This window comes from Bombina bombina, chromosome 3 (assembly GCF_027579735.1).
Source record: "Bombina bombina isolate aBomBom1 chromosome 3, aBomBom1.pri, whole genome shotgun sequence".
Taxonomy (NCBI): Eukaryota; Metazoa; Chordata; class Amphibia; order Anura; family Bombinatoridae; genus Bombina; species Bombina bombina.
In genome coordinates, this window is record NC_069501.1 from 1,250,803,082 (window position 1) to 1,250,818,052 (window position 14,971).

The window sequence follows — 14,971 nt, forward strand, 5'->3', positions numbered from 1 at the left end:
TCTGCCATCAAAGAAAACGCTATGTCTGGCGCAAACCCAACACATCAAATCACTCAAAGAACACCATCCTGTGGGGATGTTTTTCAGCAGCCGGGACTGGGAAACTGGTCAGAGTTGAGGGAAAGATGAATGGTGCTAAATACAGGGATATTCTTGAGCAAAACCTGTACCACTCTGTGCGTGATTTGAGGCTAGGACGGAGGTTCACCTTCCAGCAGGACAATGACCCCAAACACACTGCTAAAGCAACACTTGAGTGGTTTAATGGGAAACATGTAAATGTGTTGGAATGGCCTAGTCAAAGCCCAGACCTCAATCCAATAGAAAATCTGTGGTCAAACTTAAAGATTGCTGTTCACAAGCGCAAACCATCCAACTTGAAGGAGCTGGAGCCGATTTGCAAGGAGGAATGGGCAAAAATCCCAGTGGTAAGATGTGGCAAGCTCATAGAGACTTATCCAAAGCAACTTGGAGGTGTGATTGCCGCAAAAGGTGGCTCTACAAAGTATTGACTTTAGGGGGTGAATAGTTATGCACATTGACTTTTTCTGTTATTTTGTCCTATTTGTTGTTTGCTTCACAATAAAAAAAAAAACACATCTTCAAGTTGTGGGCATATTCGGTAAATGAAATGATGCAAATCCTCAAACAATCCATGTTAATTCCAGGTTGTGAGGCAACAAAACACGAAAAATGCCAAGGGGGTGAATACTTTTGCAAGGCACTGTATGTCATTAACCCAATATTTAAAGGTTGTAATACAGCTTATATATGCAACTTAAAGGTAGTTTTATAACATTTTTAATATTTTTACTACCATCAAATAGTACAGTTCTGCAATGAAAAAGTTAATAGTTGTTGTTTTAAAGGGACAGTATACACCAGACTTTTTATTGTTTTAAAATATAGATAATCCCTTTATTATCCTTTCCCCAGTTTTACATAACCAACTCAGTTATAATAATATATGTTTTACCTCTGTGATTACCTGGTATCTAACCCTCTGCAGACTGCCCTCTTATCTCAGTGCTTTTGACAGACATGGAGTTTGGCCAATCAGTGCAGACTCCTAAATAACTCCACGCGAGTGAGCAAACTGTTATCTATATGACACACATGAACTAGTACTGTCTGTGAAAAACCTTAAAAATGCTCTGAGCTAAGAGGCGGTTTTCAACGGTTTAGAAATCAGTTTGAGCCTCCCTAGGTTTAGCTTTTGAAAAATTCCACCAAGGGAACAAAGCAAATTTAATGATAAAAGTCAGTTGGAAAGTTGTTAAAAATTGCATGTCCTGTCTGAATCCTGAAAGTTTTATTTTACCTAGACTGTCCCTTTAAATAAATATAGACTACAATTTGCATTTGTTAACACACAAAAAACAAACTAAAGATGCAGACAGAAAAGATTTTGATTTACTGTTGGGGACAAAATTGGAAATTTTTTATAATTTTTATTTTTTTTTAATATTAAAGGGACACTAAACCCAATTTTTTTCTTTAATGATTCAGATAGAACAGCAATTTTAAGCAACTTTCTAATTTATTGCTATTCTTATTTTTATTTTGTTCTCTTGCTATCTTTATTTAAAAAGCAGGAATGTAAAGTTTAAGGGCCAGCCCATTTTGGTTGAAAACCTGGGTTGAGGCTGTGACACATTGCAAGTGGAGCGGCGCGCAGCGTGTAGATGTGGCTGTGCCGGCTCAGTGTGCCTTGCCTTTTCATCTCTGTGCGCTCAGCTGCGTCAGGTCGCGTGGCTGAGCGCTCAGAGTTGACATATTTGAACTTTAGAAGCTGCACCACATCATCTGCAGGGTGTCACAAGCTTTATGCTTGCTTATTGGTTTGCTAACTGTAAACAGTGATAAGCAAGCGCTATCCAGGGTGCTGAACCTAAAATGTGCCGGCTTCTAACATTTTAATTCCTGCTTTTAAATAAAGATAGCAAGGGAACAAAGACAAATTGATAGTACGAGTAAATTAGAAAGTTGCTTAAAATTGCTGCGCTATCTGAATCATGAAAGAAAAAATGTGGGTTTAGTGTCCCTTTAAACAGACAGGCTACACCAGAATTGTTATTGTTTTAAAAGATAGATAATCCCTTTTTTACCCATTCCCTAGATTTGCATAACAAACACAGTTATAATACACGCTTTACCTCTGTGATTATCTTGTATCTAAGCCTCTGCAGACTGCCCCCCTTACTTCAGTTCTTTTGACAGACTTGCATTTTAGCCAATTAGTGCTGAATCCTTGGTAACTCCAAGTGCATGAGCACAATGTTATCTATATGACACATATGAACTAACACCCTCTAGTGGTAAAAAACTGTCAAAATGCATTCAGAATAGAGGCAGCCTTCAAGGTCTAAGAAATTAGCATATGAACCTACCTATGCTTAGCTTTCAACTAAGAATACCAAGAGAACAATGCAAAATTGGTGATAAAAGTAAATAGGAAAATTGTTTAAAGTGACATGCCCTATCTGAATCATGAAAGTTTATTTTGGACTAGTCTGTCCCTTTAATGAAAGTCTGGATTTTGGAATATTTAGGATTTTGGAATTCCTGATTTGCAGATTTGTACCTGTATTTACTTTTCTTTACTTAATAGATTATAGATTGTACTAAACATTCCAAGATAGACCATAGTAGATTTTTTGTTTGTTTGCTTTTGCGGTTTAGGGGCAGCATAATTTGAAATGCCTAGAGCAGCACAAAATCTAAATTAAACTCAACATATGGAGCATTGTTCAGTGCACCATGTTATATCAAATATAGACTTCAGGCTCAACATTAACTAACTTTCACTCACCTCCGTTACATTTCTACTCACCAATGGCTAGTGAAAATTTGTATCCCTGTGTATGTGCATGAGTATATATATATATATATGAACACGCAGGAGAGCACTCTCACTTCCAAAAGCCAGACGGCCAGGGTGCTAGTAGCAGGTAGAATACAAGTAACAAAAAACTGGCACTCACTGGTCTTGTATCAAAACACACTTTTACTGTGACGTTTCGGAGATAAAAATCCCCTTCCTCATCTTCCTTATCTCCGAAACGTCACAGTAAAAGTGTGTTTTGATACAAGACCAGTGAGTGCCAGTTTTTTTGTTACATATATATATATATATATATATATATATATAGTGTGTGTATCTAATATATATATATATATATATATATATATATATATAAATAATTTACGTATATATAATGTGTGTATATATATATATATATATATATATATATATATATATTGTGTGTATCTAATATATATATATATATATATATATATATATATATATATATATATATATAAATAATTTACGTATATATAATGTGTGTATATATATATATATATATATATATATAGTGTGTGTATCTAATATATATATATATATATATATATATATATATATATATATATCTATATATATATATAATGTGTGTGTGTATATATATATATATATATCTATATCTTTTAGGGGGTGATCACCCGGATGATTTTACTGACCACCCGGCTAAAATGTTAGCCAATATAAAGCTAAAATGAGCAAATATTAAATACAATTATTTTAAATGATGCAATTAATTTGTGCTTCAGATAGAAGAAAATAATATAATATTAGAAAATATTACACTGCCCCCACCAGGCTACTTCATAATACCATCCGACTTGCAAAAATGTTTGTGGAGAACACTGTATATATATATATATACACACATATTCAGATACATAAGAAATACATTAATACCAGTGTTCCTAAATATTAAATATTAAATTTCCATACCAAAGAATACATTATAATTTATTATATTATTAAATAGTGTTTGGTAGGGGAGTTTAACTTCTAAATTTTTATGATTTTTAAACTCTCCATGAAATTCCCCTAGTGAATGTAATCAGCTGTCCTCCTCAACAATTGGGGACAACTTGTAAATGAGGTTCCAATGGTAGGTGGGGGTGTCACCCAGTGCCCTAGCAAAAACCCACACTATTGATCTCACCATGTATATTCTAAAAAAATGAGCAGTCATTGTACCCCTTGGCTGCCAGTAACAGATCAATAATTTGACCTATTTGATTGCTAGTAATACTGGTAAACAATAGTGATTTGATCCCCTTGACTGCCCCTCTCTTCTTTCTGCTAAATATTTATAATGCATTGAGGCATATGAGACGTTACATTTAGCTAACATGCAGGAACTTTAAAAAAAATTGGGTGTTTAAGTATCCAATATTTTTGTGAGGAAATAACTAGACAGCCTGCTAAAAGACTGGAATGTCCAGATGAATACTGGACACCTGGTAACCCTGTTTTCCTTTTTTATCTACAAGCGATCACCAAGTTCTTTGATCAAAAAATAGTTTGTTCTGAAGAGTTTGTTCGCTGCATGAATACTTTTGTATTCTGACAAAAAAAAACCTTTTATATACACACATAAAATGTCTTTTGATCTTCAAAACTGTTTGCCAAAACACAAAAGCATTTATTACAGTTCTGGCTTCTAAATATTTTCATTTTCTTGCCAGGAAAATGTTTAGTTGTTATTGTTACAGAAGATCATCATGGCTGCTGCCGTTACCTCATTTCCCCCCTCACAGACAGGAGAGAGAGTCTAAAAAATATGCATCACCTTGAGATCACTGCCCCACTCTTCTCTTCCTCTAAAATGGGGGTTAATTACTCTGAGTAGTAAAAATGATCACTGACCCTGTAACATTAAAACATAACAGTGTGTGCTATGCTTTTGTGTAGTGTATGTGTGGTGTGTAGTATGTGTGGGCATGTGCGCATCATTCTAATATACATTTAAACAATATTAGTTTTACCTTTCAAAGTTTTATGTCACAATAATCCTGTGAGTGTTGTTTTTTTTTTTTTTTTTAAATGTGCATAATGTTTCATTGCAGTATCAAATTTGGTTGAAATTTGGTATTTTAGCACAGACTTCCAATCATTACAAGCCTGAAGGCTTGAAATAAACCAGTTAATTTGTGTGGGTATGTAAATGGTTGAAACTGTCTGTTTTGTAATATACATCTATTAGAAAAAATAGTCCAAACTACAGCCAAAATACTAGACAGGTTTGCTTAAAAATTCCAAGGGAGATACAGATATGTTTTCTATGGGTGCACAGTGGCATATTCTAATCCATATTGTTATTTGTGCTGTAAATGCTATGGGGAAATCATTATTTGTATTGCCATATTATTTTTTTCATGTATTGATTTTACCATTCAATATCATTAAAACTCCACTGAGAATACAATTTAATTCCATTTAACATATCCATTTAAATATTTTCAGGGACAGTCACTGTTTTATATTAGGCTCAATTATTTTTAGACATGCACCTGAAAATATAACTTTGTTTTTTGTTTATTTTAATTGCTAAAAAACCTACAAGTCAGGCATGGGAAGAAATATATCCAACTTCTGTCATATGGTTTTTAATGGGAATTCACTTTAACAACTTTTCAGGAATAATAAAAGTACAATTTTGGCTATAAGTTCTGCTCTTTTCTTTAAACAAAAACTAAAAATATTTGTAAATAAATAATATTCTCTTGTACTGCCCTCACATGACAATAAACACAGTGGGCTGGATTGCAAGTGGAGCACAATAATAATGTACAATTTAGCTCTTGTTCCCAGATACAGTATTTTTTTTCCCACTTTCTGCAATGAGATTTTTAAGGAACATTTTTTCTGCAGTGTCTCTGAGGAGCTGCGTTTATTGCCCTTAGTGTGCAAAATGAGTTAATGGGATATACACAGTATTCTGGCCTGGGAAGGGTCTACAACCCCATTTTCAGAATACTGTGCAAATCCATTTAACTTATTTGGGAAAGCTTCAGCCTATATGATGTATACACATATTCAATAAAGAAAAATGAAGATCTGGCTACTAAGTATTTTGGATGGCCCCTAGACTTAGAATAAGTTTGTTAAGCCCTGACATACCTTTTCTGCTTTATGCTGTCACCCAACACCGCCCTGGAGTTCAGGAAGGGGGAGGAAAGTGAAGAGAGGAGCGCAGTAAATATTTAGATTTAGATAGTACGGAACAGTGACACCTACAGGTAGAAATTAAAAGTGCAGGCAGAAAAATAATTTTAAAGAGATACAAACCCCAATTTTTTTCTTTCATGATTCAGATAGAGAATGCAATTTGAAGCCACTTTCTATTTTACTCCTATTATCAATTTTTCTTTGTTCTCTTGCTATCTTTATTTGAAAAAGCAGGAATCTAAGTTAAGGAGCCGGCCCATTATTGGTTCAGCACCCTGGATAGTGCTTTCTGATTGGTGGGTACTTTTAGCCACCAATCAGCAAGCGCAACCCAGGTGCCGAACCAAAAATGGTCCAGCTCCTTAGCTTAGATTCCTGCTTTTTCAAATAAAGATAGCAATAGAACAAAGAAAAAATGATAACAGGAGTAAATTAGAAAAGTTGCTTACAATTGCATGCTTTGCAGCCAGTGTATACAATAGGCGTGTGCAGAATGTGTACAATCCTTATTCAGAGGAGTCTTTTGTTACTGTCTATCTATCTATCTATCTATCTATCTATCTATCTATCTGTCTGTCTGTCTGTCTGTCTATCTATCTATCTATCTATCTATCTATCTATCTATCATAAAAATCATTATGCAGAGCAGCCTGTATATTATTAATAATGGTTACTGGCGAGTTACCTTTAGGGGCCTGTTGAGTAGGTCCTCTACTGAACTTGAATTCATATTCCATTCCTATCCTTTCTGGAAACAGTTAATGTGGCATTGGTTAGAGGCTGATAGGACATGCTGAGGTTACAGCAGCACGCATACTAACTGAAATGTCTCCATTAATCATAAATCACAGATTGATAAATTGCCATAGAACAAGCTACTGAGCTGTTGTGCGTTCCTGGGAGAGCGCTTCACTTTCTATGTATAAATTACAGATTTGTCTGTGAACAGCTGCTTCTATGATGACACAAATTCTATACGCTTGATGTGTCTCTTTCTAGACTGTCCTTAAGATGCAAATAAACAAGTACATGCCGAGCTGTCCAGACTCCGGATGTCTCCTACACAGGACGCCACAGAGCAGCACAGCGTGGAATGTCCTGGACCTCATTCACATGTTCCTGATACATTCAACCCTTGGCTAACAGAGTCACACACAGCTCAACTCTTAAAGGAAGTTTGTTATCAGAAATATTAACTCATTGACTGCAGGAGAGGGATGAAATGCGTTGCTGTGCCATGTGTACAGGCTCATTGGCAGTGAATTGGTTAAATATACTAGAGATGTAATAGCAGCAACAAAATAGAATATATATTGGTTACAATACATCATAATATAATGTTTTTTCAAAGGGATTTGAAACTCAAAAAAGTAAGTTATACATATAGGGTCAGGTTACAAGTGGTGCGCTAAATAAGTTGAAAATAAAAAGTTAGCGACTAAAAAAACCAATGTGCGCTAACATCAGGACTTCGGATACCTTGACCACGCTAACTACTTCTTCCCATAGACTTCTATGGGGTGCGCTGTAAAGAAAAACCGAACCCGACACCTTGTTGGACCAACTGCTCTAAACCCAAAGTGAGTTAGAAATACTTTAAATTCCTATGTTCTTCACATAGAGTAAAATGTGTTTTTTTTTTATATATATGTATATATATCATTGTTTTTGTAAAATATGTATCTATACCTTTATATCTATATAAATACACACACACACATATCTATATATCTATATATACAGTATATACACATATATATAATTATTTTTTTTATAAAATACATATCTATATGAAAATATACACACACATATATCTATATATCTATATATACAGTATATACACATATATATATAATTATTTTTTATAAAATACATATCTATATGAAAATATACATACACACATATATATATATATATATATATAAGAATTTCAAGTATTTACATTAAAAACATTTTAAAATTAATTAAAAATGATATTGCATGTTTCAAGGTATATGTGTGTATATGTATGTATGTGTGCACTACACATTTACACATATAAACATATAAATACACATGTATACACACATACACATATTTAGACATACATATATAGACATGTAAATATATATACACACACATATTTAGACATTCAGTATCTCACAAAAGTGAGTACACCCCTCACATTTTTGTAAACATTTTATTATATCTTTTCATGTGACAACACTGAAGAAATGACACTTTGCTACAATGTAAAGTAGTGAGTGTACAGCCTGTATAACAGTGTAATTTGCTGTCCCCTCAAAATAACTCAACACACAACAATTAATGTCTAAACCGTTGGCAACAAAAGTGAGTACACCCCTAAGTAGAAATGTCCAAATTGGCTAAAATTAGCCATTTTCCCTCCCCGGTGTCATTTGACTCGTTAGTGTTACAAGGTCTTGGTGTGAATGGGGAGCAGGTTAATTTTGGTGTTATCACTCTCACACCCTCTCATACTGTTCACTGGAAGTTCAACATGGCACCTCATGGCAAAAAGGATCTGAAAAAAAGAATTGTTGCTCTACATAAAGATGGCCTAGGCTATAAGAAGATTGCCAAGACCCTGAAACTGAGCTGCAGCACGGTGGGCAAGACCATACAGCGGTTTCACAGGACAGGTTCCACTCAGAACAGGCCTCGCCATGACCGACCAAAGAAGTTGAGTGCACATGGTCAGCGTCATATCCAGAGGTTGTCTTTGGGAAATAGATGTATGAGTGCTGCCAGCATTGCTGCAGTGGTTGAAGGAGTGGGGGGGGGGGGTCAGCCTGTCAGTGCTCAGACCATACGCCACACACTGCATCAAATTGGTCTGCATGGCTGTCGTCCCAGAAGGAAGCCTCTTCTAAAGATGATGCACCAGAAAGCCTGCAAACAGTTTGCTGAAGACAAGCAGACTAAGGACATGGATTACTGGAACCATGTCCTGTGGTCTGATAAGACCAAAATAAGCATATTAGGTTCAGATGGTGTCAAGCTTGTGTGGCGGCAACCAGGTGAGGAGTGCTGCCGGCACTGGGGAGCTACAGTTCATTGAGGGAACCATGAATGCCAACATGTACTGTGACATACTGAAGCAGAGCATGATCCCCTTCCTTCGGAGACTGGGCCACAGGGCAGTATTCCAACATGATAACGACCGCAAACACACCTCCAAGAAGACCACTGCCTTGCTAATGAAGCTGAGCATAAAGGTGATGGACTGGCCAACCATGTTTCCAGACCTAAACCCTTCAGAGCATCTGTGGGTCATCATTTAAACGGAAGGTGGGGGAGCGCAAGGTCTCTAACATCCACCAGCTCCGTGATGTCATCATAGAGGAGTAAAAGAGTAGCAACTTCACTATTTTACATTGTAACAAAGTGTAATTTCTTCAGTGTTGTCACATGAAAAGATATAATAAAATATTTACAAAAAATGTGAGGGGTGTACTCACTTTTGTGAGATACTGTACATATATACACATATATAGACATGTATATACACACACATTCACATATTTAGACATACATATATACACATATATAGACATGTAAATATATATACACACATACACATATTTAGACTCACATATATACAAATAAATAGACATGTATATATACACACACACACATATTTAGACATACATATATACACATATATAGACATGTATAAATACACACATTCACATATTTAGACATACATATATACACATATATAGACATGTAAATATATATACACACATACACATATTTAGAGTTAGACATACATATATACACATATTTAGACATGTATATATACACACATACACATATTTAGACTCACATATATACAAATAAATAGACATGTATATATACACACATACACATATTTAGATATACATATATACACATAAATAGACATGTATATATACACACATACACATATTTAGATATACATATATACACATATATAGACATGTATATATACACACACATACACATATTTAGACATGTATATATACACACATACACATATTTAGACATACATATATACACATATATAGACATGTATATATACACACACATTCACATATTTAGACATACATATATACACATATATAGACATGTATATACACACACATTCACATATTTAGACATACATATATACACATATATAGACATGTATATACACACACATACACATATTTAGACATACATATATACACATATATAGACATGTATTTATACACACACATACACATACAGGGAGTGCAGAATTATTAGGCAAGTTGTATTTTTGAGGATTAATTTTATTATTGAACAACAACCATGTTCTCAATGAACCCAAAAAACTCATTAATATCAAAGCTGAATAGTTTTGGAAGTAGTTTTTAGTTTGTTTTTAGTTATAGCTATTTTAGGGGGATATCTGTGTGTGCAGGTGACTATTACTGTGCATAATTATTAGGCAACTTAACAAAAAACAAATATATACCCATTTCAATTATTTATTTTTACCAGTGAAACCAATATAACATCTCAACATTCACAAATATACATTTCTGACATTCAAAAACAAAACAAAAACAAATCAGTGACCAATATATCCACCTTTCTTTGCAAGGACACTCAAAAGCCTGCCATCCATGGATTCTGTCAGTGTTTTGATCTGTTCACCATCAACATTGCGTGCAGCGGCAACCACAGCCTCCCAGACACTGTTCAGAGAGGTGTACTGTTTTCCCTCCTTGTAAATCTCACATTTGATGATGGACCACAGGTTCTCAATGGGGTTCAGATCAGGTGAACAAGGAGGCAATGTCATTAGATTTTCTTCTTTTATACCCTTTCTTGCCAGCCATGCTGTGGAGTACTTGGACGCGTGTGATGGAGCATTGTCCTGCATGAAAATCATGTTTTTCTTGAAGGATGCAGACTTCTTTCTGTACCACTGCTTGAAGAAGGTGTCTTCCAGAAACTGGCAGTAGGACTGGGAGTTGAGCTTGACTCCATCCTCAACCCGAAAAGGCCCCACAAGCTCATCTTTGATGATACCAGCCCAAACCAGTACTCCACCTTGCTGGCGTCTGAGTCGGACTGGAGCTCTCTGCCCTTTACCAATCCAGCCACGGTCCCATCCATCTGGCCCATCAAGACTCACTCTCATTTCATCAGTCCATAAAACCTTAGAAAAATCAGTCTTGAGATATTTCTTGGCCCAGTCTTGACGTTTCAGCTTGTGTGTCTTGTTCAGTGGTGGTCGTCTTTCAGCCTTTCTTACCTTGGCCATGTCACTGAGTATTGCACACCTTGTGCTTTTGGGCACTCCAGTGATGTTGCAGCTCTGAAATATGGCCAAACTGGTGGCAAGTGGCAGCTGCACGCTTGACTTTTCTCAGTTCATGGGCAGTTATTTTGCGCCTTGGTTTTTCCACACGCTTCTTGTGATCCTGTTGACTATTTTGAATGAAATGCTTGATTGTTCGATGATCATGCTTCAGAAGCTTTGCAATTTTAAGAGTGCTGCATCCCTCTGCAAGATATCTCACTATTTTTGACTTTTCTGAGCCTGTCAAGTCCTTCCTTTGACCCATTTTGCCAAAGGAAAGGAAGTTGCCTAATAATTATGCACACCTGATATAGGGTGTTGATGTCATTAGACCACACCCCTTCTCATTACAGAGATGCACATCACCTAATATGCTTAATTGGTAGTAGGCTTTCGAGCCTATACAGCTTGGAGTAAGACAACATGCATAAAGAGGATGATGTGGTCAAAATACTCATTTGCCTAATAATTCTGCACTCCCTGTATTTAGACATGCATATATACATATATATATAGACATGTATATACACACACATACACATATTTAGACATACATATATACACATATATAGACATGTATAAATACACACATTCACATATTTAGACATACATATATACACATATATAGACATGTAAATATATATACACACATACACATATTTAGAGTTAGACATACATATATACACATATTTAGACATGTATATATACACACATACACATATTTAGACTCACATATATACAAATAAATAGACATGTATATATACACACATACACATATTTAGATATACATATATACACATATATAGACATGTATATATACACACAAATACACATATTTAGACATACATATATACACATATATAGACATGTATATACACACACATACACATATTTAGACATACATATATACACATATATAGACATGTATATATAGACACACATACACATATTTAGACATGTATATACACACACATACACATATTTAGACATACATATATACACATATATAGACATGTATTTATACACACATTCACATATATAGACATGTATATACACACACATACACATATTTAGACATACATATAGATATGTATATACACACACACATATTTAGACATACATATATACACATATATAGACATGTATATACACACACATACACATATTTAGACATACATATATACACATATATAGACATGTATATACACACACATTCACATATTTAGATATACAAATATACACATATATAGACATGTATATACACACATTCACATATTTAGATATGCAAATATACACATATATAGACATGTATAAATACACGCATTCACATATTTAGACATACATATATACACATATATAGACATGTATATATACACACACATACACATATTTAGACATGTATATATACACACATACACATATTTAGACATACATATATACACATATATAGACATGTATATACACACACATACACATATTTAGACATACATATATACACATATATAGACATGTATTTATACATACACATACACATATTTAGATATACATATATACACATATATAGACATGTATAAATACACACATACACATATTTAGATATACATATATACACATATATAGACATGTATATACACACACATACACATATTTAGACATACATATATACACATATATAGACATGTATAAATACACACATACACATATTTAGTCATACATATATACACATATATAGACATGTATATACACACACATACACATATTTAGACATACATATATACACATATATAGACATGTATTTATACACACACATACACATATTTAGACATACATATATACACATATATAGACATGTATATACACACACATACACATATTTAGACATACATATATACACATATATAGACATGTATTTATACACACATTCACATATTTAGATATACAAATATACACATATATAGACATGTATAAATACACACATTCACATATTTAGACATACATATATACACATATATAGACATGTATATACACACATTCACATATTTAGATATACAAATATACACATATATAGACATGTATAAATACACACATTCATATATTTAGACATACATATATACACATATATAGACATGTAAATATATATACAAACATACACATATTTAGAGTTAGACATACATATATACACATATATAGACATATATAAATGCACACATACACATATTTAGACATGTATATATACACACATATAGACATGTATATATACACACACACATGCATATTTAGACATGTATATATACACACATACACATATTTAGACTCACATATATACAAATAAATAGACATGTATATATATATACACATATTTAGATATACATATACACATATATAGACATGTATATATACACACACATACACATATTTAGACATGTATATATACACATACACATATTTAGACATACATATATACACATATTTAGACATACATATATACATATTTAGACATACATATATACACATATTTAGACATACATATATACACATATTAAAACATACATATATACACATATTTAGACATGTAAATATATATACACACATACACATATTTAGACATACATATAAACACATAAATAGACATGTATATATACACACATACAGTACTTAGATATACATATATACACATATTTAGACATGTAAATATATATACACACATACTCATATTTAGACATACATATATACACATATATAGACATGTAAATATATATACACACATACTCATATTTAGACATACATATATACACATATATAGACATGTAAATATATATACACACATACACATATTTAGACATACATATATACACATATATAGACATGTAAATATATATACACACATACTCATATTTAGACATACATATATACACATAAATAGACATGTATATATACACACATACTTAGATATACATATGTACACATATTTAGACATGTAAATATATATACACACATAGTCATATTTAGACATACATATATACACATATTTAGACATGTAAATATATATACACACATGCACATATTTAGACATACATATATACACATATTTAGACATGTACATATATATACACACATACACATATTTAGACATACATATATACACATATTTAGACATGTATATATACAGACATATTTAGATATACATATATACACATATTTAGACATGTAAATATATATACACACATACACATATTTAGACATACATATATACACATAAATAGACATGTATATATACACACATACACATATTTAGACATACATATATACACATATTTAGACATACATATATACACATATTTAGACATGTAAATATATATACACAAATACACATATTTAGACATACATATATACACATAAATAGACATGTATATATACACACATACACATATTTAGACATACATATATACACATATTTAGACATACATATATACACATATTTAGACATGTATATATACACACATACACATATTTAGACATACATATATACACATAAATAGACATGTATATATACACACATACTTAGATATACATATATACACATATTTAGACATGTAAATATATATACACACATACTCATATTTAGACATACATAT